This window comes from Amblyraja radiata, chromosome 2 (assembly GCF_010909765.2).
Source record: "Amblyraja radiata isolate CabotCenter1 chromosome 2, sAmbRad1.1.pri, whole genome shotgun sequence".
Taxonomy (NCBI): Eukaryota; Metazoa; Chordata; class Chondrichthyes; order Rajiformes; family Rajidae; genus Amblyraja; species Amblyraja radiata.
In genome coordinates this window covers 14,656,992-14,681,843 of record NC_045957.1, presented here as the reverse complement: position 1 = coordinate 14,681,843, position 24,852 = coordinate 14,656,992, and the positions used below count along the sequence as shown (strand labels likewise).

Sequence of the window (24,852 nt, the reverse complement as noted above, 5' to 3'; positions counted from 1 at the left end):
TTTCGAAATGACTGAAATATGAAAAGAGGGATGTAATTCCGAGGCTTTATAAGGCACTGGTCATACTGCTTTTGAGGTATTGTGAGCCGTTTTGGGCCCCGTACCTGAGAAAGGATGTGCTCGCATTGTAGAGGGTCCAGAGGAGGTTTATGAGAATTATCCCAAGAATGAGTGGGTTAACCTATGATGAGCGTTTGATGGCACTGGGCCAGTCCTCGCTGGAGTTTAGAAGAATGAGAGGGGACCTCATTGAAACATACAGAAAAGTGAAAGGCCTGGATAGAGTGGATGTGGAGAGGATGTTCCACTAGTGGGAGAGTATAGAACCAGAGGGCATAGAGTCAGAATTAATTGACGTGCCTTCGGAAAGGAGATGAGGAATTTCTTTAGTTAGAAGGTAGTGAATCTGTGGAATTGTTTGCCACAGGCTCTCAATGGATATTTTTAAGGCAGAGATAGATAGGTTCTTGATTAGTACGGGTGTCAGGGGTTATAGGGAGAAGGCAGGAGAATGGGGTTAGGAGGGAGAGATAGATCAGCCATAATTATATAGCGGAGTAGACTTGATGGGCCAAATGGCTTAATTCTGCTCCTATCACATGAATTTTCTGATTATCTTCTTCAATGGTATTGCATCTCTTTTGCTTTATTGAGCATTTCGGGACAATCTTTTATGTTGAGTAAAACGCAAAAATGCCTAGTTGCTGAATGCATTGGTATTGATTGGCTGTTGTGTTCACCAAATCTTACCCCAGATAAATTTGTTCTTGCTTGTTAGTAGATAAACAGAACAGGATTAGATAGCACAATTTAATCCTCTCTCCTCTGTTTGGCAATCTAAGACAGAGTAGCTCTGATGCAAGAAAGACATCAGAAGACAGCTCAGACAGTTAAGTGTTAAGGGCCTGTCCCACGAGCATGGAACGGCAAGTGCGAACTAACGTGGTCACTTGAGCCGTATGGCCTCGCGGGGCCGGTCCCACTTCGATCTCCGGAGCCGTATGGAGTTGTGCGGAGCTGGTCCCGACATCGCACGGGGTTCCAAAAAACTGACACTGTCCAAAAATTCCGCGCGGCAACGGCCTGCCGGCCTGCCGGCCTGCAACCGCATTGAGGCCATACCCACCGCCTCGACGGGCATGCACAGCGTCTCTGATATTAGTTTACCAGTGCATCATATTTGGCACATAAATTGTGGGATAAAGAGCCAGTTCCTATGCTGCACTGGGTTATGTTCCATCTTCATGATAGAGAAAAGAATTAAAGGTGACACGACAAAAATCTTAGTACTTTAACGAGTAGTTTTAATCTGCAACATACTTCGTGAAAGAGTGGTAGAAACACATTAATTTCTGGATTTCAAATACCAGTTGGATAAGTGGCCGAATCATGCAAGGGTTCGAAGAAATGCCAGACAGCGGAATGAACCAGACTGCACGTATCAGAACAGATCTGATGGGACACATTGCTTCCTTCTGCGATATATTGTTTCTCCGATTTCATGGTTTCATATCGCACAACCTATTCCATCACTACAATAGGATGCAGCTCTCTGAGTTCAAGGCATTGAGACAAATAAGGGAGACAAAGGGTGAGCATCAGGAGATGAACGTGACGTGACAGCTAAAGCATTTCTGGAGCATGTAAAAGATAGGTTCAAAAACAAGGCATTATTGAAAGCACGTTTCTCCCACTTGATAAGGAGGGAGAAAACAATGAACAATGTACACTGGAAATGCATTCTCTTGCTATAGATCCCGGGGAAGATCTTCCCTGTTAGCTAGTATAGTTTTTTGTTTAGTTTAGAGATCCAGCATGGAAATAGGCCATTCGACTCACCGAGTTCGCATTGACCAGCGATACCCGCACTATCATTAAAACTATCCTACACACAGGAGGGACAATTTACATTTATACCAAACCAATTAACCTACAAACCTGTACGTCTTTTGAGTGTGGGAGGAAACCGGAGCTCCCGGAGAAAAACCCACGCAGGTCACGGGGAGAAGGTACAAACTCCGTACCGGTAGTCAGGATCGAACCCGGGTCTCCGCCACTGTGAGGCAGCAACTCTACCGCTGCGCCACCCTGCCGCCCTGGCCACCTCGTTTATTCACACTATATTCGTCAAAGTATTCGGCACTACTTTCTGTAGTTTTTACATTGAGAACAGTGGAATTGCATGTCAAATAATTTATCCTGCTGGGACTAACATAGAGGAATGTTAACAGTAACTGGATTGCCGGAATAAACTGCGCCCGTTGGAATGCCAGAAGTTGCCGTCAGTTGCACAGTGCAGTGCCAATGGGCGCTGACAAATATGACTGTCATTTTAACCATAAGTCCTCGGCTGAGCAAAGAAACCCACGGATTGTCCCCTACTGCCTCACTCGACTCCTGCGCTCAGCAATTTGTATACTTGAATACTGACTGCTGCTTAGTCAGAGGGTGGTGAGTCTGTGGAACTCATCGCCACAGATGGCCGTGGAGGCCAAGTCAGTGGATATTTTTAAGGCAGAGATTGATAGATTCTTGATTAGAACGGGTGTCAGAGGTTATGGGGAGAAGGCAGGAGAATGGGGTTGAGAGGGAGAGAATTGGGGAGTAGACTCGATGGGCCGAATGGCCTAATTCTGCTCCATGAACTTTAAAATGCACCTTGCATTATAGTTGAGGCCCTTCTTCAGACTAGCATACCTTGAGGAGATTTTGCAGTGGAGGTGTCAAAATGTAGAAACAAAGAACTGAAGTCAACAAAAAGTGAACACTAACGCTCGTGCCAGAAATGGCTTGGAAATACAGGCAACAACCCAGCCAATGAACTCTGAAGGAGGCAATGCGAGTGAAATAAGACATTCTTTTAAACCCCACATTTTACATCACCGAATACTTCCACTGAATATATTGCCTGGCCTTTTCCAATCTTATAAACACCACTGTCTGTCGTATATTATTGGCTTCACCCTGCACCAAGGATAGGCAATAAAAAGACCTGTTCACATTTACAACTCGCATCCAAAAGCTTCTTTCTCTTACACAAACCCGCAGTTGTTTCATTTTTAATATTGTTCCTGAGATAACCTTTATGATAGGGATCTGGTATATACATTATTCATCAAGGAGTCTTGATATTTATTGCTGTTCTGTGGGGATGAATGAACACAAAGCACAATATAAATACAAATCCAAGGTTACAGTGTGGCAACAATCAGTCCCACTCCTTTGCTTTTGTGAGTAATAAATTAAGTTCTTTTTTGTGTGGTGCAAGGAAGCATTTGACTTGTGACCTGTGGAGGATTTAAGCTTGTGTATGGCATGCTGTGACTTTTTGGCCTATGTGACGTATGTCGCCTACACGTATATGCAATGAAAATCTTCATTAAAAGCACCACGTTGCAGAAAGGCTGTTGAAGTTTTTGGATTTTAATTTTGGTTTCCACGTGGGGATGTTTGGCTGTTTTTCCGGCTGTGAACAACAAATGGTCAAGGGGTGGTTCCTTCAAAGCACAGCTGGCAGAACAGCTGCCTCACAGTGCCAGAGTCCAGGGTTCGACCCTTACTCCCGGGTGCTGCCTCAATCAATCAATCAATCAAAACTTTATTGTCATTTAGAAATACATCGATATATGCAATTCTTTTTTTTTTTCTTTTTTAAAAAAATTATTAGCACAGTATATTGCAGTAGTACAAGCCACGTATATCTTATTACATTTATTGTACCCCTTCAATTTTTAAGCTTTAAAGAAAGATAGAAATAAAGAAAGTAAAGAAAGTGAGTCGTGTTAGTGTGAAAAAGTGATCAAAAAGAAAAACCCATTAAACAAAGAATTAGGGAAAAAAGTTAAGAAATAGACCATAGAAAAGAAAGAAAGAAAAAGAAACAAAAGCTCTATTATGAAAACCGTGCAAAAAGGGATATACCAACTTCGTATTTTTCATCCCCCCTTACCAGATCCTGACACTTTTTTTTTTATTTTTTTTTTTTTAAATATATTATTTTATTAGAAGTTAATACAGTACAAAACAGTACAGTGGAACCTAATTTTAGGTGCCAACTATGTCATACCGTAATCCATTCTATGTACAACCTCTACTTTTATGTTTTGAGAAGGAAGAAAGCAAGACAAGAAAAAGAAAACAATAGAAAGGGGAAAAAGAGGAAAAATAGATGGTAGAGAATAGAAAAACGTGTAGAGTAGAAAGTAGAAATATGAGAGAAGGCTCCTTAAAAGGGAATTTTTCAAATCTTTATTCGGAGATGTAGATCTATCCACGTCATGAACTGAAATCAGCAATCTTTATGGTACCGCTGCATCACATGATTCCAAAAAGTCGATGAAAGGAGACCAACTCCTTAAGAATTGGTCATATTTATCTATTAGTCGGAGTCTCATTTCTTCAAGGCGTGCTATGTCCATCATATTCCTAATCCACATTTTAACAGTTGGTATGGTTGTATTTTTCCAAAATTTAAGTATCAATTTCTTTCCAATTATTAACCCATAATTAAAAAAAACGTTTTGGTCTTTATTTAAATTGGTATCTTCTACTATTATTCCAAATATAATCCATTCCGTTTTAGGTTCTATTGTGGACTTGAAAAGTTTTGTAAATATATCAAATATATCGCTCCAAATTTATTCAACTTTGTACATCCTACAAATGAATGTGTTCCATTTCTTTTTTAAAGTGCTGTTGCACCTTATACTTGTAGTAAGTCGACAAATGCAGACCACGGGAAAAACGGGAAAAAAGCTTATACTAAAATTCTGGAAAAACGCTCCTATACCAACAATAAATATGTGGATTTCAAATATGTTTGAAACATTACACCTGGAAGATATGAGACTCCTCCTTGCAGGCAAATCAGACCACTTCCAAAAGACGTGGTCTGCAGATATATGCAATTCTAAACGAAATTCCGTTGCATTTGGCTCCCCGTGCAACACAAAATTAAACAGAAGGATAAAATGAATAAAAAGACAAAATGGATAAAAAGATAAAATAGATAATGGTGGCGGCCCATTACATGGCATTCAAGAGTCTGATGGCTCGTGGGAAGAAGCTGTTGCGAAACCTTGACGTTCTACTCCTTATGCTACGATATATTTTGCCCGAGGGCAGCAGAGTGAACAGTCCATGATGGAGATGTGTGGGGTATTTTATAATGCTGTTGGCCTTAGAAAAGCAACGTTTGCTCACAATGTCCCCGATTGAGGGGAGAGAAGTCCCGATGGTTCTGTGTGGAGTTTGAATGTTCTCCCTGTGTCCATGTGGGTTTTTTTTTTCCGGGGGTGCTCTGGTTTTCTCCACATCCCAAAGATGTGCGGATTTGTAGGTTAATTGTCCTCTGTAAGTTGCCCCAAATGTGTGATAGAACAAGTGTGAATAGGGATTGCTGGGAGAGGATGAGAAAGTGGGATAACCTTGAACTAGTATGAATGGTTGATTGATGATCAGCCTGCACTCAATGGGCTGAAAGGCCTGTTTCCATTCTGTATCTCCAAACTATACTAAACTAAATTAAAGAATAGGCACAAGTAACTGCAGATTTACAAAATAAGATACAACATGCTGGAGTAACTCAGCAGGTCAGGCAGCCCTCAATACCTCAACTCTGGTCAAGAAGGCTCACCAGCGTCTCTTCTTCCTGAGGAGACTAAAGAAGGCCCATCTGTCTCCTCAGATTCTGGTGAACTCCTACCGCTGCACCATCGAGAGCATCCTTACCAACTGTATCACAGTATGGTATGGCAACTGCTCTGTCTCTGACCGGAAAGCACTGCAGAGGGTGGTGAAAACTGCCCAACGCATCATCGGTTCCTCACTCCCCTCCATTGAGTCTGTCCAGAGCAAGCGTTGTCTGCGAAGGGCGCTCAGCATCGTCAAGGACTGCTCTCACCCCAACCACAGACTGTTTACCCTCCTACCATCCGGGAGGCGTTACAGGTCTCTCCGCTGCTGGACCAGCAGGTCCAGGAACAGCTTCTTCCTGGCGGCTGTTACATTACTCAACACTGTACCTCGATGATTGCCAATATATTTATTTATTGCTCATATTCTATGTCGCTATTCTAGGGAGATGCTAACTGCATTTCGTTGTCTCTGTACTGTACACTGCACAATGACAATAAAGTTTGAATCTGAATCTGAATCTGAATCTGAGCATCCCTGGAGAACATGGATAGGTAATGTTTCAGGTTGGAAGTCTAAAAAAGTGTCCCAACTGAAAAGTCATGTTCTCCATGCGCTCCAGAGATGCTGCTTGACCCGCTGAGTTACTCCAGCACTTTGCGTCCTTTCGTGTAAACCAGCATCTGCAGCTCCTTTCTAGCTACATTTATCTAGAGACGCGGCCTGACCTGCTGAGTAACTCCAGTCTCTTTTTGTAAACTAAATCAGCCATAAAAATAATTGCAGGCTGATTCCGATAAAACCTTCATCAACAAAAACTCAATTTTCTTTCATGGAATCACCTGCAGTTCCTTCTTAAACATTTTCTTTCATGGAATCATCTGCACCACTTGTTTTTAACCCCCCACTTTTCTTGCTTTTGTTCTTCTAGCCTGCATCATTTCTGGTTCATGCCACCGATGTGTGCATTCTGTAATCGAAAGGAATTGGACACTGAGCACTTTTAAAAAAACCACAAGCGGCCTCCGTAATGCAAAATGGATACAAATATAAATTCTGTATGGTAGACATTTATTGCCGGCGCAGAGGGCTATTGGAGAAAATATTTGGACTAGATCATGCCTGCCACCTGCAATTGCCATCTGCACTATTCCTGCGGATCCAACTTATTTTTGCAATATAGCGGTTCAACGATCCTGGAGGACTCAATGTTATGGTCCTTATGTAAAAATGAACAGTTCACAAAAATCAATTTATCATTTATTTCTAAAATATGCTCTTAAAAATAGAGGCAGGAAGAACAATACTGATAGTACATGTATTTATTTACATTTATTGTGCCTTTAAATCAATGCATTCACTGTGTCATTAAGCACAATGCAAACTGGTTCAAAGATCGAGCACCAAATATTTTTCCTCTCTAACATATCGGCACATATTAAGACCTCTCCCTGCTGAATGCTCTGATGCTTTTAATAACAGCGTCTCTCTCATGCCCAACTAACATTCAGTAGAAGAAAACATAGTTTAGTTTTAGAAATGCAACTGACCGAGTCCACCCTGACCATCGATCACCCATTCACGTTAGTTCTATGTTATGCCAATTTCCCACATACCGGGGGGAATTTGCAGAGGCCAATTAACCTACAAACCCGCATGTCTTTCGGATGTGGGAGGAAGCTGGAGCACCTGGAGGAAATCTATGCGGTCACAGGGAGAACGTGCAAAATTCACACAGGCAGCACCGGTGAGGTCAGGATCGAACCTGGATCTCCGGCGCTGTAAGACAAATGCTCCACTAGCTGTGTCACTGTTCCGCCTTTAAATATATGCTGAATGCTTGAACAGATTATTGGAAATACTCAGCAGGTCAGGCAGCGTCTTGAATTTTAATGCAGTTTCAGCTCCAAATGTCAAACAAAATTGACTTAAAAGACCTACAGTATAAACATTCCAGCACAGCAACCAGTAGAATAATGAGACTACAGACAGTGTTGCGTTTGTTTTTGTAATTATGGCAGAATAAAGCAACCATTTCTCAGTGCATCACCGGTCTTCGTGTCACTGAATTTCTACAGGGATAGTGCGTGGCAAATTCGAACACAATGCAGCTTGGGGGGAAAGCAAGGGGATAATGTTAGATAGACACAAAAAGCTGGAGTAACTCAGTGGGTCAGACAGCGTCTCTGGTGAAGGGTCTCGACCTGAAACGTCACCTATTCCTTTTCTCCAGAGGTGCTAACTGACCCGCAGAGGAAATCCAGCTTTTTGTGTCCATCTTCAGTTTAAACCAGCATCTGCAACACAAGAGGAAAAGGTTTCTTTCAAGAATCCTGGCTCCATAATGAAACCTCAACAAGCAGTGCCAAGTTAACAAACACTTACATTAGCATATATAGCAATTGTTTTAACTTGGGTTTAACGTTTAAATTCAGCATGTTTCCCAATTCCGCGGAGAAAAGGCAGAGAAATAATTTCAAACAGCCACCTGAAGAAAAAGTTATTCTAGCAGAGTTCATCTCTGTTCCCGTGACAACCGTGTTGTGACTTGCACGCTCAATACTAATGAATTTGTCTTTACAGCTTACTCTTTCAAAAAAAGGCTTTCTCAATAAAGTCACTCACATTCCACGTGAACTTTGCCTCCCGAATGAACCTTGTCGGCGGACTGTATCCCAAGTTTGTGGAGCTTTCACCTTTTCCAATAGAGTGTCTCATGAAATGGAACATTCCTGGTGACCCAACTTGTTCCAAACCCAAGCAATGTGGAAAAGTAGTCATAGAGTCATGGAGTGATACAATGTGGAAACAGGCCCTTCGGCCCAACTTGCCCACACTGGCCAACATGTCCCAGCTGCACTAGTCCCACCTGCCTGCATTTGGTCCATATCCCTCCAAACCTGTCCTATCCATGTACCTGTCTAACTGTTTCTTAAACGTTGGGTTAGTCCCAGCCTCAACTACTCCCATCTGGCAACTTGCTCGATACACCCACCACCTTTTGTGTGAAAAATATCCCCTCAGATTCCTATTAAATCTTTTCACCTTGAACCTATGTCCGCTGGTCCTCGATTCCCTTACTCTGGGCAAGAGATACTGTGCATCTACCTGATTCATTCCTCTCATGATTTTATACACCTCTATAAGATCACCCCTCATCCTCTTGCGCTCCAAGGAATAGAGACACAGCCTACTCAACCTCTCCCTACAGCTCAGACCCTCTAGTCCTGGCAACATCCTTGTAAATTTTCTTTAAACCCTTCAAGCTTGACAATATATTTCCTATAACATGGTGCCCAGAACTGAACTGGAAGAATCGCTCACTGCCAGTAAATTCCGCCCACCTATTTTTTTTTCACAAACATGCCTTTACTTCCATGGCCATATGGAATGTGAACTGGGGCATTAAAACAAATTTAACGTTCAGAGTATGATGGAATAATGAGCACCCTAGTAAGAAACATGCGAGATTGTGCCAAAGTAATTAAAGCAAGCCCTTTATTCAAAGTTTTCTGGGCTCCGCCATGGTTGACACTTGGGACTGGCAAGCCTGTGCTTTACATTATTTAATAACCAAAGAATATTAAAAATGTTTGAATATGAGCAATGCAATAAGTAGATCTTTATTTCTAATTGCAATGAGTCAGTTCATGGGAGATAAATGTCAATATGTCCCATTCTGCTTAATTGCAGCATATTTTTGTGAAGTTCATGAGGCGAATAAAAACGACAAAATATTTTCTGGTTGGGTTGACTATATTAAAATGTGTTCATTGTAAATTGCAAGATGGCATTTTTCAAGTTAACCCATTGTGACTCAGATTGCTCCAAGGACAATAGACCTCTCTCTTTCAGAATGCTGAACGCTTAGTTTAATTCAGGGTTATGAACCACTAACTTCCATGCTTCGGAAACAGACTGAGGCTCTGGGGGTTGCCTTGAATTGCAATCAAATGCCACGTTCTGCACCAGCCAAACATAGTGCCTCATTAACGCACAAGTGCAAGAGAATTCATCGTTTGATGCTGCCATAGTATTCATTATCCAACAGACATTGCTGGAGACGTACTGGCTGGGAGTAGGAGACAGCTCTGAGTTCAATGTAAATATTATTAAGAGGGCTGGAATAGTTTGAGTTCAGTAAAAGGATCTACTTCCAATTCACTCACCCACCATGCCATCAAGCTTAATAGCGTGTTTCAGAAGCAAACATACGGTGTAATTCAGAGAGACAGATAATTCATAGTTGGGTTAGATAGGAAAATGGGTTAATAGGCTCGGCTTAGTTTACAACATTGACTGAACAAACACTCGGCGGATGGAATGGCCACCCGTTGTTTTATGTGTGGATCCTTTGCCCGTAGAGGATCAGCTATGCAAGGAATTTGCAGAAGCTGGAGAGAGATGGCAAGTGGGTATATTGGCAAGCTGAATGGTTGGACGATAACATGGCAGATGGCGTGCAATGTGGAACGATGTGATGTTATTTGCTTCACCAGACACGGTACATATGCTGAGCCTTTGTAAAAGCGGTGTGAGATTTTGTAGTATTAATTTTCAAAGGGAACTCGGTGACTTGTACACAGGTCGCCGAAATAGCATATGGGTACAGTGGGCTATTAGCAAGGCAAATGTTATGTTGTCTTGATAATACCAACTTTTATTTCATTCCTCTTGCAATATCCCTAACAATCCACAAACCCTCCGCTAACCCTCTGCAATATTCCAGAGATTCACCACCCTTTGCCAGGAAGTTAACTGCAATTGGAGTAAATGGATCATCCAGTCTAGGTGAGGTCTGATTGCTGAGGGGTGGATATTACTGCGGCTTTAACCATTAATTGGCAGCACAGTGGCGCAGCGGTAGAGCTGCTGCCTTATGCCCCTGTCCCACTTAGGAGACCTGAACGGAAACCTCTGGAGACTTTGGGCCCCACCCAAGGTTTCCGTGCGGTTCCCGGAGGTTGCAGGTGGTTGCCGGAGGTTGCAGGTAGTGGAAGCATGTAGGGAGTCTGACAAAAACCTCCGGGAACCTCCGGGAACCGCACGGAAACCTTGGGTAGGGCCCAAAGTCTCCAGAGGTTTCCGTTCAGGTCTCCTAAGTGGAACTGGGGCATTTACAGTGTCAGAGACCTGGGTTTGATCCTGACTATGGGTGCTGTCTGTATGGAGTTTGTCCGTCCTCTCTGTGACCGTGTGGGTTTTCTCCGGGTGCTCTGGTTTCCTCCCATATTCCAAGGATGTGCGGGTTTGTAGGTTAATCGGCTTCTGTAAATTGTCCTTTATGCGCAGGATAGAACTAATGTATGGGTAATCCTTGGTCAGTGTGGACTGGGTGTGCCAAAGAGCCTGTATCTCTAAAGTCATTAACTCCCAAACATTTGTTCACATCAGACTGGTGCCTAGGCACAGGAGAATTACAAACATACACTTATTCAAACAAGGGTGTAAATATGCCCCTGTCCCACTTAGGAAACCTGAACGGAAACGCGTGGAGACTTTGCGCCCCACCCGAGGTTTCCCTGCAGTTCCCGGAGGTTTTTGTCAGTCTCCCTACCTGCTTCCACTACCTGCAACCTCCGGCAACCACCTGCAACCTCCGGGAACCGCACGGAAACCTTGGGTGGGGCGCAAAGTCTCCAGAGGATTCCGTTCAGGTTTCCTAAGTGGGACAGGGGCAGTAGGAACCACAGGTCAATTAGTTGAACTCGGTATTGTTGAAGCTTTTAGAAATGATAGCCTAAGGCGCAACCAGCAGTCACTAAAGGGCCAGTTCCACTCCTAAGAGCCATCCCAACTATTTTTTTATTCATGGACATTTTTCAACGGGATGAAAAAACATCCCGACTTACCTGATGCCCCGAGTACCTACGGCTAGCGTAACGAGCTGCTACGATATATCTACAAACTCCTACAGCCTCCTATGGACTCGTTACGAACATTCTGTGAATTTGAATCAGGGGAAAACTCGGGAGAATTAGTGAATTACCTCGTAAAGTGGGACAGGCCCTTTAGACAGCCAGGCATGGATTGTGGAATCTGAATAGAGACAAGTCATGATAGAGACAATCATATTTAACCAACGTGATAATGATGAAACAAAGATGGCTGATGATGAAAATGCTTTTGAGATCGTGTACATGAAATTTTGACTGGCATTTGTTAAAGTGCCATTTTAAGCTGATAGCCATGGAATAAAAATGACAGTAGCGTGGATACAAGAACGTTTAACTCACAGAGGGTGATAGTGAACAGTTGTTTTTTTTGGAACATAGGGGCTTATACAATGGAGTTCCCCAGAGATTGACACTAGGACCACTGGTTCTCTTAATATAAATTAGCGACCTGACACAGGCCCTCTTTCCAAAGCCGCCTTTCCAAAGATGACACAAAACCTGAATCCATAGTGAAATGCAAGGAATACTTGGTGGTAGCATGGGCAGGGCGGTGGGAATGTCTGAGTCATGACAAATAAACTTTAAGACAGTGTTGTTTTTTGGAAGGGAAAACAAGGCGAAGCAATATCGATTGGAGGGTATGATTCTAAAAGGCGAACTAACAAGAGAATATTAACATGCAAGGGCAGTTTGAGATTGAGAAGGAGGAGGTGATGGGGCTCTTGAAGAGCATTTAGGTGGATAAATCATCAGGTCCTGATGGGATTGAGAGAGGCGATTGCAGAAGTCTTGATGATGATCTTAGCATCTTCTCTAGCCACAGCCGAGATCCCAGAGGACTGGAGTAGCTAATCTTGACCCCTTTATAGAAGGGAAGCAGAGAGAATCCAGGGAATTATAGGCCAGTGAGCTTCAGGTCAGTAAATCTCCGACAGCTCATTCCATATTCCCACCACTCTCTATGTGGAAAAAGTTGCCCCTCGGATTCCTATAAATCATTCCCCTCTCACCTTAAACCTACGTCCTCTGGTTCTTGATTCCCCTACTCTGGGTACAAGACTGTGCATTCATCCTGTCTATTCCCCTCGTAATCTTATACACCCCTCAGGGATAAGATCACCCCTCATCCTCCTGCGCTTCAAGAAATAAAGTCCTACGCTGGTCAAGCTCTCCCTTTAGCTCAGGCCCTCTGGTCCTGGCAACATCCTTGTAAATCTTGGTGAACTTTTATTAATTTATTTGTACTAAATCTTGACTGGTTTAGCACCACTGATGTCCTGTTCTCAGAGCCAGATATTAGGAAATATGCCTTAATGAGGGGAATTCAAATTTCAGAGAATGATTCCACAAATTATGGATTTTAAACAGGAGAAACTGGTGTTATATCCTTTGGAAAAAAAGAGATTGAAAGGGGATCTGAAAGAACTATGTGAAGTCATGGTATGGAGAGGAACTATTCCAGAAGGCATAGAATGGAAGTTTAGTTCAGTTTAGTTTAGTTTAGTTTAGTTTAGTTTAGTTTAGTTTAGTTTAGTTTAGTTTAGTTTAGAGATACAGCACGGAAACATGCCCTTCGACCTACTGAGTCCGCACTGACCAGCGATCCTCGCACATTAACATTATGCTACACACACTAGGGACAATTTTACATTTACATTTATACCAAGCCAATGAACCCACAAACCTGTACATCTTTGGAGTGTTGGAGGAAACCGGAGATCTCGGAGAAAACCCACGTGGTCATGGGGAGAACGTACAAACTCGGGTCAGGATCGAACCCGGGTTTCCAGCGCTGTAAAGCGGCCTTTTCACGGGGCGAGTTGACGCAAGATGTCACCAGAGTGAAGAGGTCGTGGTCCAGCACGAGTCTCGCACGATATAACGGCAGTAGATAAAGAGTTCCCACGGTACTCGGCATTTCTGCTATTTGTGCGAGTGAACTTGTCCGTTTCCCGAGCTTTCCCGTTAAATCTTGAATGAACATCGTGAACTACACGTGACACAAATGATGTAACTTTTTTTTCACACACTATATATATCCTCCCTTGGTTGAATTGGCTCATTTGGAGACATATTTTACTGTGTATGTGGGAGACACAGATGGACTGAGCACAGTACCTCGGTCTTACTGTGTGTGGGAGAGGGGGAGAAAGAGACGTACACTCACAGAGGCAGAGTCTCTCAGCCTGTGTAAGAGGGAGGGAGAGAGAGAGAAAGGCACACACAAGGTGGATGTGAAATCTCACCTGCCTGTTTCAGTGACAGACACCCGCCGTCAGTAAATGAAGACACCCCCATCTGTCTCCCCCTCCTCTCCCTCGACTCCCCCACCTTTCCCTCCCAACTCCAGTCCCGTCCCGACCCCCTGGGAAACTGAATAGAGCAACAGTCAACTGCTGCCTGTGCGCTGATATGACAATAAAGGCTACTTTACTTTACTGAGTTAAAGAGTTCCCACGGTAGACTGTAAAACTGGGACCCTGGTTCTGGACTCCCCCAACACCGGAACCCTTCTTCAGACAGCCTAATCGGAATTGAGTCTGAAGATGTGTCTCGTCCCGAAACATCAGCTTTTTTTCTCCAGAGATGCTGCTTGACTCGCTGAGTTACTCCAGCTTTTTGTGTCTGTCTTCGGTTTAAACCAGCATGTGCAGTTCACTCCTTACACGGGTCTCTGTACAACATTGATTGGTAGCGTTCCGGACCCCTGGACCCGAGGACTCCGACCTGTATCTCTCAAAGAAGTACATGTGAAAAATTTCTCACGGACCATAAAAATGCGTAACCTTTCAGTAAAGTCCCTTTTAAAGTCCCTTTTAAAGTCCCTTTTAAAGATTATAGTTATTTTCTTGAATCTCATTAACATAACTCATGCATAAGTTGATGTCCATATGCGGATGCAAATCTTTATTTTTATTTATTTTTTAAATTCAATCCCACATAAGATAATTTTTACTCACCTTCTGTCCCCTCTGTCCAGCTTCCGGGTTCACCGTTCGCAGGAGTTCCCACGGTACCCGCAAGAGTTATTACGGATATCGCACTGGCCACTACGTTCATATAATGTTGCAATACTCAACCACAAGTGTACAAGTCACTCTTGGAGAAATTCAAACTTTCTTGAATTTTCTCCCGAGTGACCAAGTTACACGATTACCTGCCGTTAGCGCTACGGTGGTCCACGGTGGTCCACGAATGCCGCACTGTTATCGCACGAGGTTCCCACGATGTTAAACTCCGGTTAACTCTTGCGTCAAGTCGCCCCATGAAAAGGCCGCTTAAGGCATTAGCTCTACCGCTTGATTGGCTGAAGAGTTAAAAGAACATTTATATGCATTGCACCATTAGAATTGAGAATATTCTGCCAGCGAATTCAGAACAAAAATTACTGTAAATGTTGGAAATTGGAACTGAAGACAGAAAAAAATGGAAATGCTCGATGGGTCAGGCAACATCTTTGGAAGGTGAAGCAAAGTTATGCCCCTGTCCCACTTAGGAAACATGAACGGAATCCTCTGGAGACTTTGCGCCCCACCCAAGGTTTCCGTGCGGTTTCAGGAGGTTCCCGGAGGTTTTTGTCAGTCTCCCTAATGGTCGAAAGTGGTTTACACTTCTTCTATGTTCCGGCGATTATTTCAAAAAATTCAAAACCGGCCGCGACTAAAAATAGGTTGCCATTTTAAAAATCGGTAATTTTTTAGTCGATGCCGGTTGCGATGCTAGTTGAAGGTGGTTGCCGGAGGTTGCAGGTAGTGGAAGGTCTTACCTTCCACTACCTGCAACCTCCGGCAACCACCTGCAACCATCCGCTCGGAAACCTTGGGTGGGGCGCAAAGTCTCCAGAGGTTTCCGTTCAGGTTTCCTAGGTGGGACAGGGGCATAACGATCCTGCTTAATGATCCTTAAGCAGAACTAGAAAAATTGTGAAACTGGTGTGTTTTAATAGTTCTGCTCTCACCAAACGGAACAAGGACAGAGTTCCTCTGGTCCTCACCTTTCACCCTTCCAGCCTCCGCCTCCAACACATTATCCTCCGACATTCCGCTCACCTCCATTGTGATCCCACCACTAATCACATCTTCCCAACTGCTCTCCTTTCCGCCTTCACGCCAACTCCTTGATTCACTCGTCCCTTCCCTCCTAAACCACCCCATCTCAGCTACTTTCCCTTGCAACTTTTCTGCCTTTGGTCTCCTACACTGTTCTAATGAATCCCAACGAGAACCTCATATTTTATATATCTAAAATCAATATTGTATTCAACAATTTCAGATAACCAACCTTTCTTGTTAGTGCCGGATCTTGCCAGTTCTGATGTATGGTCAGCCTTCTGTGTCATTGGCTCTGTTTTTCATGGGCCGAATACAACACATTTCCCAGCATAACATCTGGAAAACTGCAAGAGATGTATTCTTCATCTCACCACTGAGTCTTAGAGGAGTCCAATGCTGAACTAATTGCTGATGAGGACCTCTCATCACATTTGGGTTTTCTGTTTTCTTGTGGGAATCCTGAAATTCCTGAGAGTTATGCATGAAATTGCAGGTGATCCCTGCATTACAAGAGGCTGCATTCCTAGAGAACCATCCATTTTCCCATTGTGATCCATGTTATTAGCAAAGATGTGTTCTTATGGGAGGTTTTCTCTCATATTAAACTATTTTATCGGCAATGACAAAGCGATCTACTGCTAGCTGAGGCCCAACATTCGACTTGGGGGTGGACAAGGCTCATGGATTAGGATGGGTTTAGGAAGTGGGGGTATCAGGGAAAGGGTTGGGATTCAACAAGTCTATCTATCTATCTATCTATCTATCTATCTATCTATCTATCTATCTATCTATCTATCTATCTATCTATCTATCTATCTATCTATCTATCTATCTATCTATCTATCTAGCTATCTATCTATCTATCTATATCTATCTATCTATCTATCTATCTATCTATCTATCTATCTATCTATCTATCTATCTGAATTCTAATCTATATCTCAAGTTTCTGGGCACTGATTTATGAATTACATTCGGCCAAATTTCCATGACCTGAACTGCTGCAACATGGGAGGGTCAGCTGTTCATGGAACTGTGACCATTTTGCTGCAGATTCCAGGTCAATTCCTCGACCAACTACAGTTCCCATACCGCCACAACAGGTCACCAGATGCAATTTCACTGGCTCTCCACTCTGCACTGGACCACTTGGACAATAAAAACACCTAAGTCAGGCTGTTGTTTATAGACTACAGCTCGCCGTTTAATACCATCATCTCTTCCAAGCTGGTTACAAAGCTCATGGAACTGGACCTCTGCGCATCCCTCTGCAATTGGATCCTCGACTTCCTCATCCACAGGCCACAGTCTGTTCGAATTGGAGGAACCACTTCATCCTCAGTATCAATTAGTACGGGAGCACCTCAAGGCAGCGTGCTCAGCCTCCTGCTTTACTCACTCTATACCCATGACTGCTTAGCAGGTCATAGTGCGAACTCCATAATCAAGTTCGCCGATTACACCACTGTTGTGGGACAAATCACAGATGGGGATGAGTCAGAGTATAGAAGTGAGATTGACCGACTGACCAAATTGTGCCAGCACAACAACCTGGCTCTCAACATCAGTAAGACCAAGGAACTAATTGTGGACTTTAGTTGGGGAAGGATGAGGATCCACAATCCTGTTTATATCAACGGTGTTGATCGATGGTGAAGAGGGTCAATAACTTCAAATTCATGGGCGTGCATATATCAGTTCAAGTTCAAGTTCAAGTTCAAGTAAGTTTATTGTCATGTGTCCCTGATAGGATAATTTCTATGACATTCTTGCTTTGCTTCGACACACAGAACACAGTAGGCATTTACTACAAAACAGATCAGTGTGTCCATATACCATAATGTAAATATATACACACATGAATAAATAAACTGATAAAGTGCAGATAACAGATAATGGGTTGTTAATAATCAGAGTTGTGTTCGAGCCAGGTTTAATAGCCTGATGGCTGTGGGGAAGTAGCTATTCCTGAACCTGGTTGTTGCAGTCTTCAGGCTCCTGTACCTTCTACCTGAAGGTAGCAGGGTATCAGATGATATTTCCTGGACCCAGCACACCGTTGCAATTGTAAAGAAAGCTCTGAACTGCAAAATACTATATTATTATTTGCTATTTGCACTATATTTGTTATTTATTGTACTTTTTCTTTTTTTCCCCATTATATACAATGTTTACATATTCACATATTCTGTTGTGCTGCAGCAAGTAAGAATTTCATTGGCACGTCCGGGACATATGACAATAAAACACACTTGACTTGACTCCTTAAAATTGCTCGCATTGAATAACGCAAATATTTTTGTGAAAATAAACTAATTTCCGTTTAATACACATATACAACAGCTCAGATCTTACCATGCCGCAACTTTTCTTTGTAGCTCCTCTTTGCAATGTTATCAAGCCATATCTCACCATGCTGCAGTGTTTATTAAATTAATTCAATACTGCAGTGTAGTGATTTGATATTACTACAAAAAGATACATTTATACCCACCGTTTTCAGCAGATAATTAAAGCAGTTCTTTTTACCCTGGCTGGATCTCATAAATGCAACTGATATTTAATAGTGTGAGTCTGCAGAAAGAGTCATCTTTAATTTCCTGTTGTTTGAGGAGGTGGGTATAAGGCATTATTTTCACTCTGGTTTGCGCTCATAACTATTTAAGGCATCTGCAACCGAAGAGATATAAGAACATTCTTCTCACTGATCCTTAGCTAACGTAATCAAGTTAATGATAGTTTTGCTTAAGATTCCTGCATCTGCCATCTCTTGTGCCTCCATTATTAAGTACATTTTTTCCAGAGTTCTGATTTCAAGCATTGGAAATTTCATTGAATTCAAATCCACATTCCGCAGAATTCCTCCTCCATTCTGCCTTTGTGTGGGAAATGAGTCAGTGTTTAACATTCTTATTCTCAGGGAGTAATGCATATTTAGACTATGTTCTTGGGTGAAAAGAGGCAAGTATTGACAGGGTTAAGAGAAATGGAGATGAGATTCAGGGGCTCCCCAGATTACAGCTAACCTGACTTCGGGAAATCCGATTTCATGAAATTTCTCCCATTCATTTTTTCGAACCCTGTGATAATAATAATAATAATATGCTTCATGGTATTCATTAGTGACTGGATACAACATATATTCTCCATTAGTTTAATTAAAGGTAATGTTGGGGTAATTATTTCAATGAAATGAAAGAATTATAGCAAGAACATGTGGAGTGATATGGAATGGAATACTTTATTGCCACATGTGATTCGGTACTGTTTCTCAGGAATGGAAACCTTACATAATCCGGATATTGCCTGTATGCCGGGATATAATGCTGAGGCTCCATAATGTGATGGTCAGACTGCATTTGGAGTATTGTGAGCAATTTTAGGCACTATATCTGAGGAAGGATGTGCTGGCTCTGGAGAGGGTCCAGAGGAGGTCGACAAGAATGATCCCAGGAATGAGTGGGTTAACCTATGATGAGCGTTGGATGACACTGTGCCTGTACTCGCTGGAGTTTAGAAGGATGAGTGAAAGACTTGGATAGGGTGGATGTGACGAGGATGCTTCCACTAGTGGGAGAGTCTAGGACCAGAGGTAATAGCCTCAGAATTATAGAACATTCCTTTAGGAAGGAGATGAGGAGGAATTTCTTTAGTCAGAGGGTGGTGAATCTGTGGAAGTCTTTGCCATAGAAGGCTGTGGAAGCCAAGTCAATGGATATCCAGAGATGCTGCCTGTCCCACTGAGTTACTCCAGCATTTTGTTCCTATCTTTGGTGCAAACCCGCATCTGCAGCTACTTCCTACACAATGGACATTGGTATATGTATTTTTATCCAGCACCATTTGCTGGTTGCGAGTGAACAGAATTTTGCCTATCAACAGCGGTCCCTTTACTCACTGCATGGGGCTACATGGGGCTACATGGAAATTATGCTCTCTTTTGCGAATTCCTGGAGACTGCGAACGCAAGAATAAAATTCAATCATCCTAGGACACGAATGGAGCAATGAAGGTGAAATTGGGAAGAGTAAATCTAACACACAGAATGTTACCATTGTAATGGCACTGCCAAAGAAGGTGAAGTAGATTGGTGATATGGTACAATAACTGACTAATGATGCTAAGGATTGTATAATGCTACATTGGGCATCTCTGGAGTCCTGGCCAATATTTTCTGTCAATGTCATGGAAACAGATTATCTGTTCATTATTCCTCAGCTACAGTATTTGCAGGAGCTGATTTCTTTCTCAAATCATAACAATGGCTACATTGCAAATCCTTAAAAGCTTCTAGATACCCTGAGTTTGCAATGGATGTTACAGAAATGCAGAAACATGGAAACAAGGAACCGCAGATGCTGTTTTACACAAAATAATGCAAAGTGCTGGTGTAACTCAGTGGGTCAGGTGACATCTCTGGAGAAGAGGGATAGGTGATGTTTTGCATCGGGCCCTTTCTTCAGACTTCTCTTTTCTTTTCTGGTTCTTCCAGCAAATGGACAAGTCATCCACCGGCATGTAGATCAAATATGAGCAAGGGTCACAGGAGAATTGTTCACCATTTGAAAAATGTTCTGGGATGCTGCTGGGAATAATATCTTCTGAAATACATTGAACGCATGTAGTCAATAACTATTCTCCTTCAATCCAACAGGGATCATGTGTAGGAAGGAACTGCAGATGCTGGTTTAAACTTAAGATACATGCAAAAAACTGGAGTAACTCAGCGGGACATGACTAGTCTATATCTCTCGTTTCCCTTTTCCCTGACTAGTCTATATCTCCTGTTTCCCTTTTCCCTGACTAGTCTGAAGAAGGGTCTCGACATGAAACGTCACCCATTCCTTCCATCCAGAGATGCTGCCTGTCCCGTTGAGTTACTACAGCGTTTTGTGTCATCAATCCTTGCCAGCTTAAATATCAAGTGGAGCATTGGTGTATTGTCAAGGATCTGGGTGATTTCATCAGTGGCTGATGTTACAGCATCCCAAAGCCAGGCGGGAGTTGAGCCATGTGTGCAGTGATTACGAATGTCAGGGGATATGGGGAGAAGACAGGAGAATAGAAACATAGAAACATAGAAAATAGTTGCAGGAGTAGGCCATTCGGCCCTTCGAGCCTGCACCGCCATTCAATATGATCATGGCTGATCATCCAACTCAGTATCCTGTACCTGCCTTCTCTCCATACCCCCTGATCCCTTTAGCCACAAGGGCCACATCTAACTCCCTCTTAAATATAGCCAATGAACTGGCCTCAACTACCTTCTGTGGCAGAGAGCTCCAGAGATTCAGAGAATGAGGCGGGAGGGAGCGATAGATCAGCCATGATTGAATGGCAGAGCAGGCTTGACGGGCCGAATGGCCTAATTCTGATCCTATCCCTTATGACCTTATTATTGTGGTCTCTTAAACTTGTTCTAATCAACTTTGGACATGAGGGGCGAATTTCCCAGGTTTCCCTTGGAATTTCATGTTTTGCTTCTCCCACAGGAAAAATCAGTTGCTGCTGTCGGAGAGTGTGAACGGAATCAGTGTCACAACAAGCAATCATGACGTATAATCATGTCAAGTCATCGAGTATTGTCACATGTCCATGTACAATGAGGGACAGGTAGATGGAAAAATACTGCTTGCAGCAGCATTACGGGCACATGCACTCAAACAAGCACCCAAAAAATATAAATTAAACATGAATTATGTATCAATTACACATAAATTCGACAAGATAATAAAAAGAAAAGACTTCAAAAAAGCAAAATATTCGTGCAAAACACAATTGAGTAAAAAACAAGTCCATGGCAGTGCAAGAGGTGGACTGTAGTGTTGTGTTGCTGAAGTAGGTATCGGGCTGCACAGGTTAGTTCAAGAACCTGATAGGTGTTGGAAAGTAAACACAAAATGCTGGAGTAACTCAGCAGGACAGGCAGCATCTCTGGAGAGCAGGAATGGGTGACGTTTCGGGTCGAGACCCTTCTTCAGGCTGAAAGCAAGGGGAGAGGGACGAGAGACATAGATGGTGATGTAGAGAAAGATATAGAACAAATGAATGAAAGATACACAAAAAAAACATCACCCATTCTTTCTCTCCAGAGATGCTGCCTACCCGGCTGAGTTGCTCCAGCATTTTGTGTCTATTTTTGATTTTAAGCAACATCTGCAGTTCATTCCCACACACACAGTTGTTGGAAAGTAGTTGTTTCCGAGTCTGGTGATGTACATCCTATCCGATGGTAGCTGCGAGAAGAGGGCATGGCCTAGATGGTTAGGATCATTGATGATAGATCCTGCCTTCTTGAGGTAGCGAACCATGTCGATGCTTTTGATGGTGGTGAGGGCTGTGCCTTGTGATCAACCAGGCTGAATCCATCAGGTAGCCTCTTGAATAGCCTCTTGCATTCCAATACATTACAAATTGCCATACCAGGTCTTGCCATATCAGGATACTTTCCACAGTACATCCGCAGAAGCCTGTTAGAGTATTCGGTGACTTGACAAATCTCTTTAATAGTTGCACTGTTGTTACTTGGGCTAAGTTTGATGAACCAGTAGCTTAAAGCAAAAGACTCAAAGTGTTGGAGTAACTCAGGCAGCATCCCTGGAGATCATGGATCTGAGGCATTTCGGGTCAGGAACCTTCTCCAGTCTGAAGAAGAGTCCCGACCCAAACCATCACTTATCCATGTTCTCCAGGGATGCTGCCCGGCCTGCTGAGTTACTCCAACACTTTGTGTGTTTTTGTTTTGAAAACCAGCATCTGCAGTTCCTTGTTTCAATGTTTTGACTGAACCTGCTGTTTATTAAATTCATAATTTTATACACAGAATTTACAATAATCAAACAGGCCCCCAATCCAACTTGCCAATATCAACATTCCTCTCAGCTTACTTTGTCATATACCATCAATATATCCTTTAATTCAATTTTTTTGACAGGCTTATCTCTGAGAACGTATCGTCTTAAAATCATCTTTGCCACCGTTGAGAAAAGGGTGTTCTCGACTGCCTGTTTCCATTGCCTGGACATTACATTGAACCTATCATTGACTTCCCCACATATTGTTTATTTGCTTTGTAGTTTTGAATCTCACCTTTGGTGCCAGAGTCATAAAATGCGCTCTCATCTGTTGGCTAAATATTGCAATATGTTTTAAGTAAAGGGCCTGTCCCACGAGCATGCGACTGCATGCGGCAAGGGCGACCAAACCGGAAGTGGGGGCCGCGCGGAGGTCGAGTGATCCCCGTACAGGGCCTGTCCCACCAGCATGCGACTGCATGCGGCGAGCGTGACCAAACCGGAAGCGGGGGCCGCGCGGAGGTTGAGTGATCCCCGTACAGGGCCTGTCCCACCAGCATGCGACTGCATGCGGCGAGCGTGACCAAACCGGAAGCGGGAGACGCGCGGAGGACGAGTGATCTCGTACGAGTTGACGTGAAGTTCGAGCGAAGTCCACGGGAAGTTCGCGTGTGACGTACGGCGTCAAGACGCTGCGTACGGCGTCGAGGCAGTGCGTACGGCCTCAATGCGGCTGCGGGCCGGCAGGCCGTTGCCGCGCGGAATTTTTGGACCGTGTCAGTTTTTCGGAGCCCCGTGCGATGTCAGGACCATATGGCTCCGGCGATCGAAGTGGGACCGGCTCCGCGAGGCCGTACGGCTCAAGCGACCACGTTAGGTCGCGCTTGCCGCATGCAGTCGCATGCTGGTGGGACAGGCCCTTAACTCATTACTTGCACAGAAAGTGTCATAAGATAATAATTGCGGGAAGTCCATAAGTGGCTGGGAATACATATTTCTCGCTCCAGGAATTACACTTGTCAACTGTGTACAGTTGAGTTTACATGAGGAGATTTGTGAATTTATCATTTTACTGAAGGGAAGAAAATGTGAATCTGCATGTTCGATTACCAGGGGCTAAATTTTTCGGAAATTACACATGTCATCCTACCACTAATTCTATAGGCTACAAAGCAGCTGTAAATCATTTGTTCATCCACAACGCGTCAACATTCTGTTGTGGTGAATGACTCCATTTACCACGTAGTTTCAAAGTCTGTGACCTCAAATGTACAATAATGCAGTATCATTGTTCACACTTGCAATTAATCATGTTCTCCTTTACTGTATGTCTGTCAAAGCTGCCAGTGTAACCATTAGTGCAACATCTAACTGTTTTCCACATCAAAGTATGGCGAAATGGGACTAGTAAAGATAAGTAAAATAGTTGGAACTAGACCAAGTCACCCAACGCGGGGGGGGGGGGGAGAGCGCATGGTGTCACAGGGCTCACCATTCCCTAGAGAGAGGGGGGGGGTTGAGGGGGAGGGGGGGTTAGAGAGGGAGTGGGGGTTAGAGAGGGAGGGGGGGTTAGAGAGGGAGGGGGTTAGAGAGGGAGGGGGAGGGGGTAGAGAGGGAGAGGGAGGGGGTAGAGAGGGAGAGGGAGGGGGTAGAGAGGGAGAGGGGCAGATGAGGAGGGAGGTAGAGACCCTACCCCATCTCCCTCCTCCTCATTTCCCTCATCCTCCTCCCATTCCCTGCCCCAGGATCCACCCAGTTCATAGAGCAGCGGCAGGGCCTGGAACGGCCTGGTTCTCGTACTCCACCCGGCCCTGGCTGTAGCCCCAGGATCGTCCTTGCATCAGCTCAGCCGCTGCCTGGGCTCCAGTGCAGGTGCCGACTTCACTGTCCCTGACCCTGGACGCAGGCTCGCCCTTGGTTCAAGCGGCAGCTTCTTTCGCAGCCTCAGACATGGCCCAATCCCAAACCCTGGGCTCGGCTCTCACTCCAGCTCGATCACCGGGCTCGGCTCCAACCAGGGCCCGCGGCTCCACCCTCACCACCAGGTGTCGGAAGCCGCCACACGAGAGCTGGAGTGTCCCTCCCTCCCGGAGTTTCCCGTCCTGCCTTGCGAGTGCATTGTGACATCACTCTGGGTTTTTTTTCTGAAATGGGTGAGTTTTCGGGCTGTTTTTAAAACTTTAAAGGATTAAAAAGTTTGGAAGTATCGTTGGGAAAACGACGGGAAGACGTTTATCGCCTCGAGGGGAAAAATGTGAGTAGAATGTGTGAAAATGGGAAGGCGTCTGCAAGGAAATGAGAATCAAGCAGGTTGTGCCCAAATGGCACACACCCACACACACACATATACATGGCACACATATACATACACACAAACAAGATGAGAGTTTTAGTTATATATAAATGCCATGGTTATTGAAAGGCCGGTTTCCTTGCTATATAGCTTGATGAGTCTCCTTTAAACTCAATCGATCC

The 24,852-nt window shown here is 43.8% G+C and overlaps 1 long non-coding RNA gene across 1 annotated transcript; it reads left to right on the top strand.

Annotated features, from left to right (window-relative positions):
* On the top strand, nucleotides 1–18,955 carry LOC116984065. Its single transcript, XR_004414874.1, has 3 exons — nucleotides 1–59; nucleotides 16,273–16,277; nucleotides 18,936–18,955. It is a non-coding gene; the product is annotated as an uncharacterized LOC116984065 (long non-coding RNA).
* Nucleotides 18,956–24,852: the final 5,897 nt, after the last annotated feature.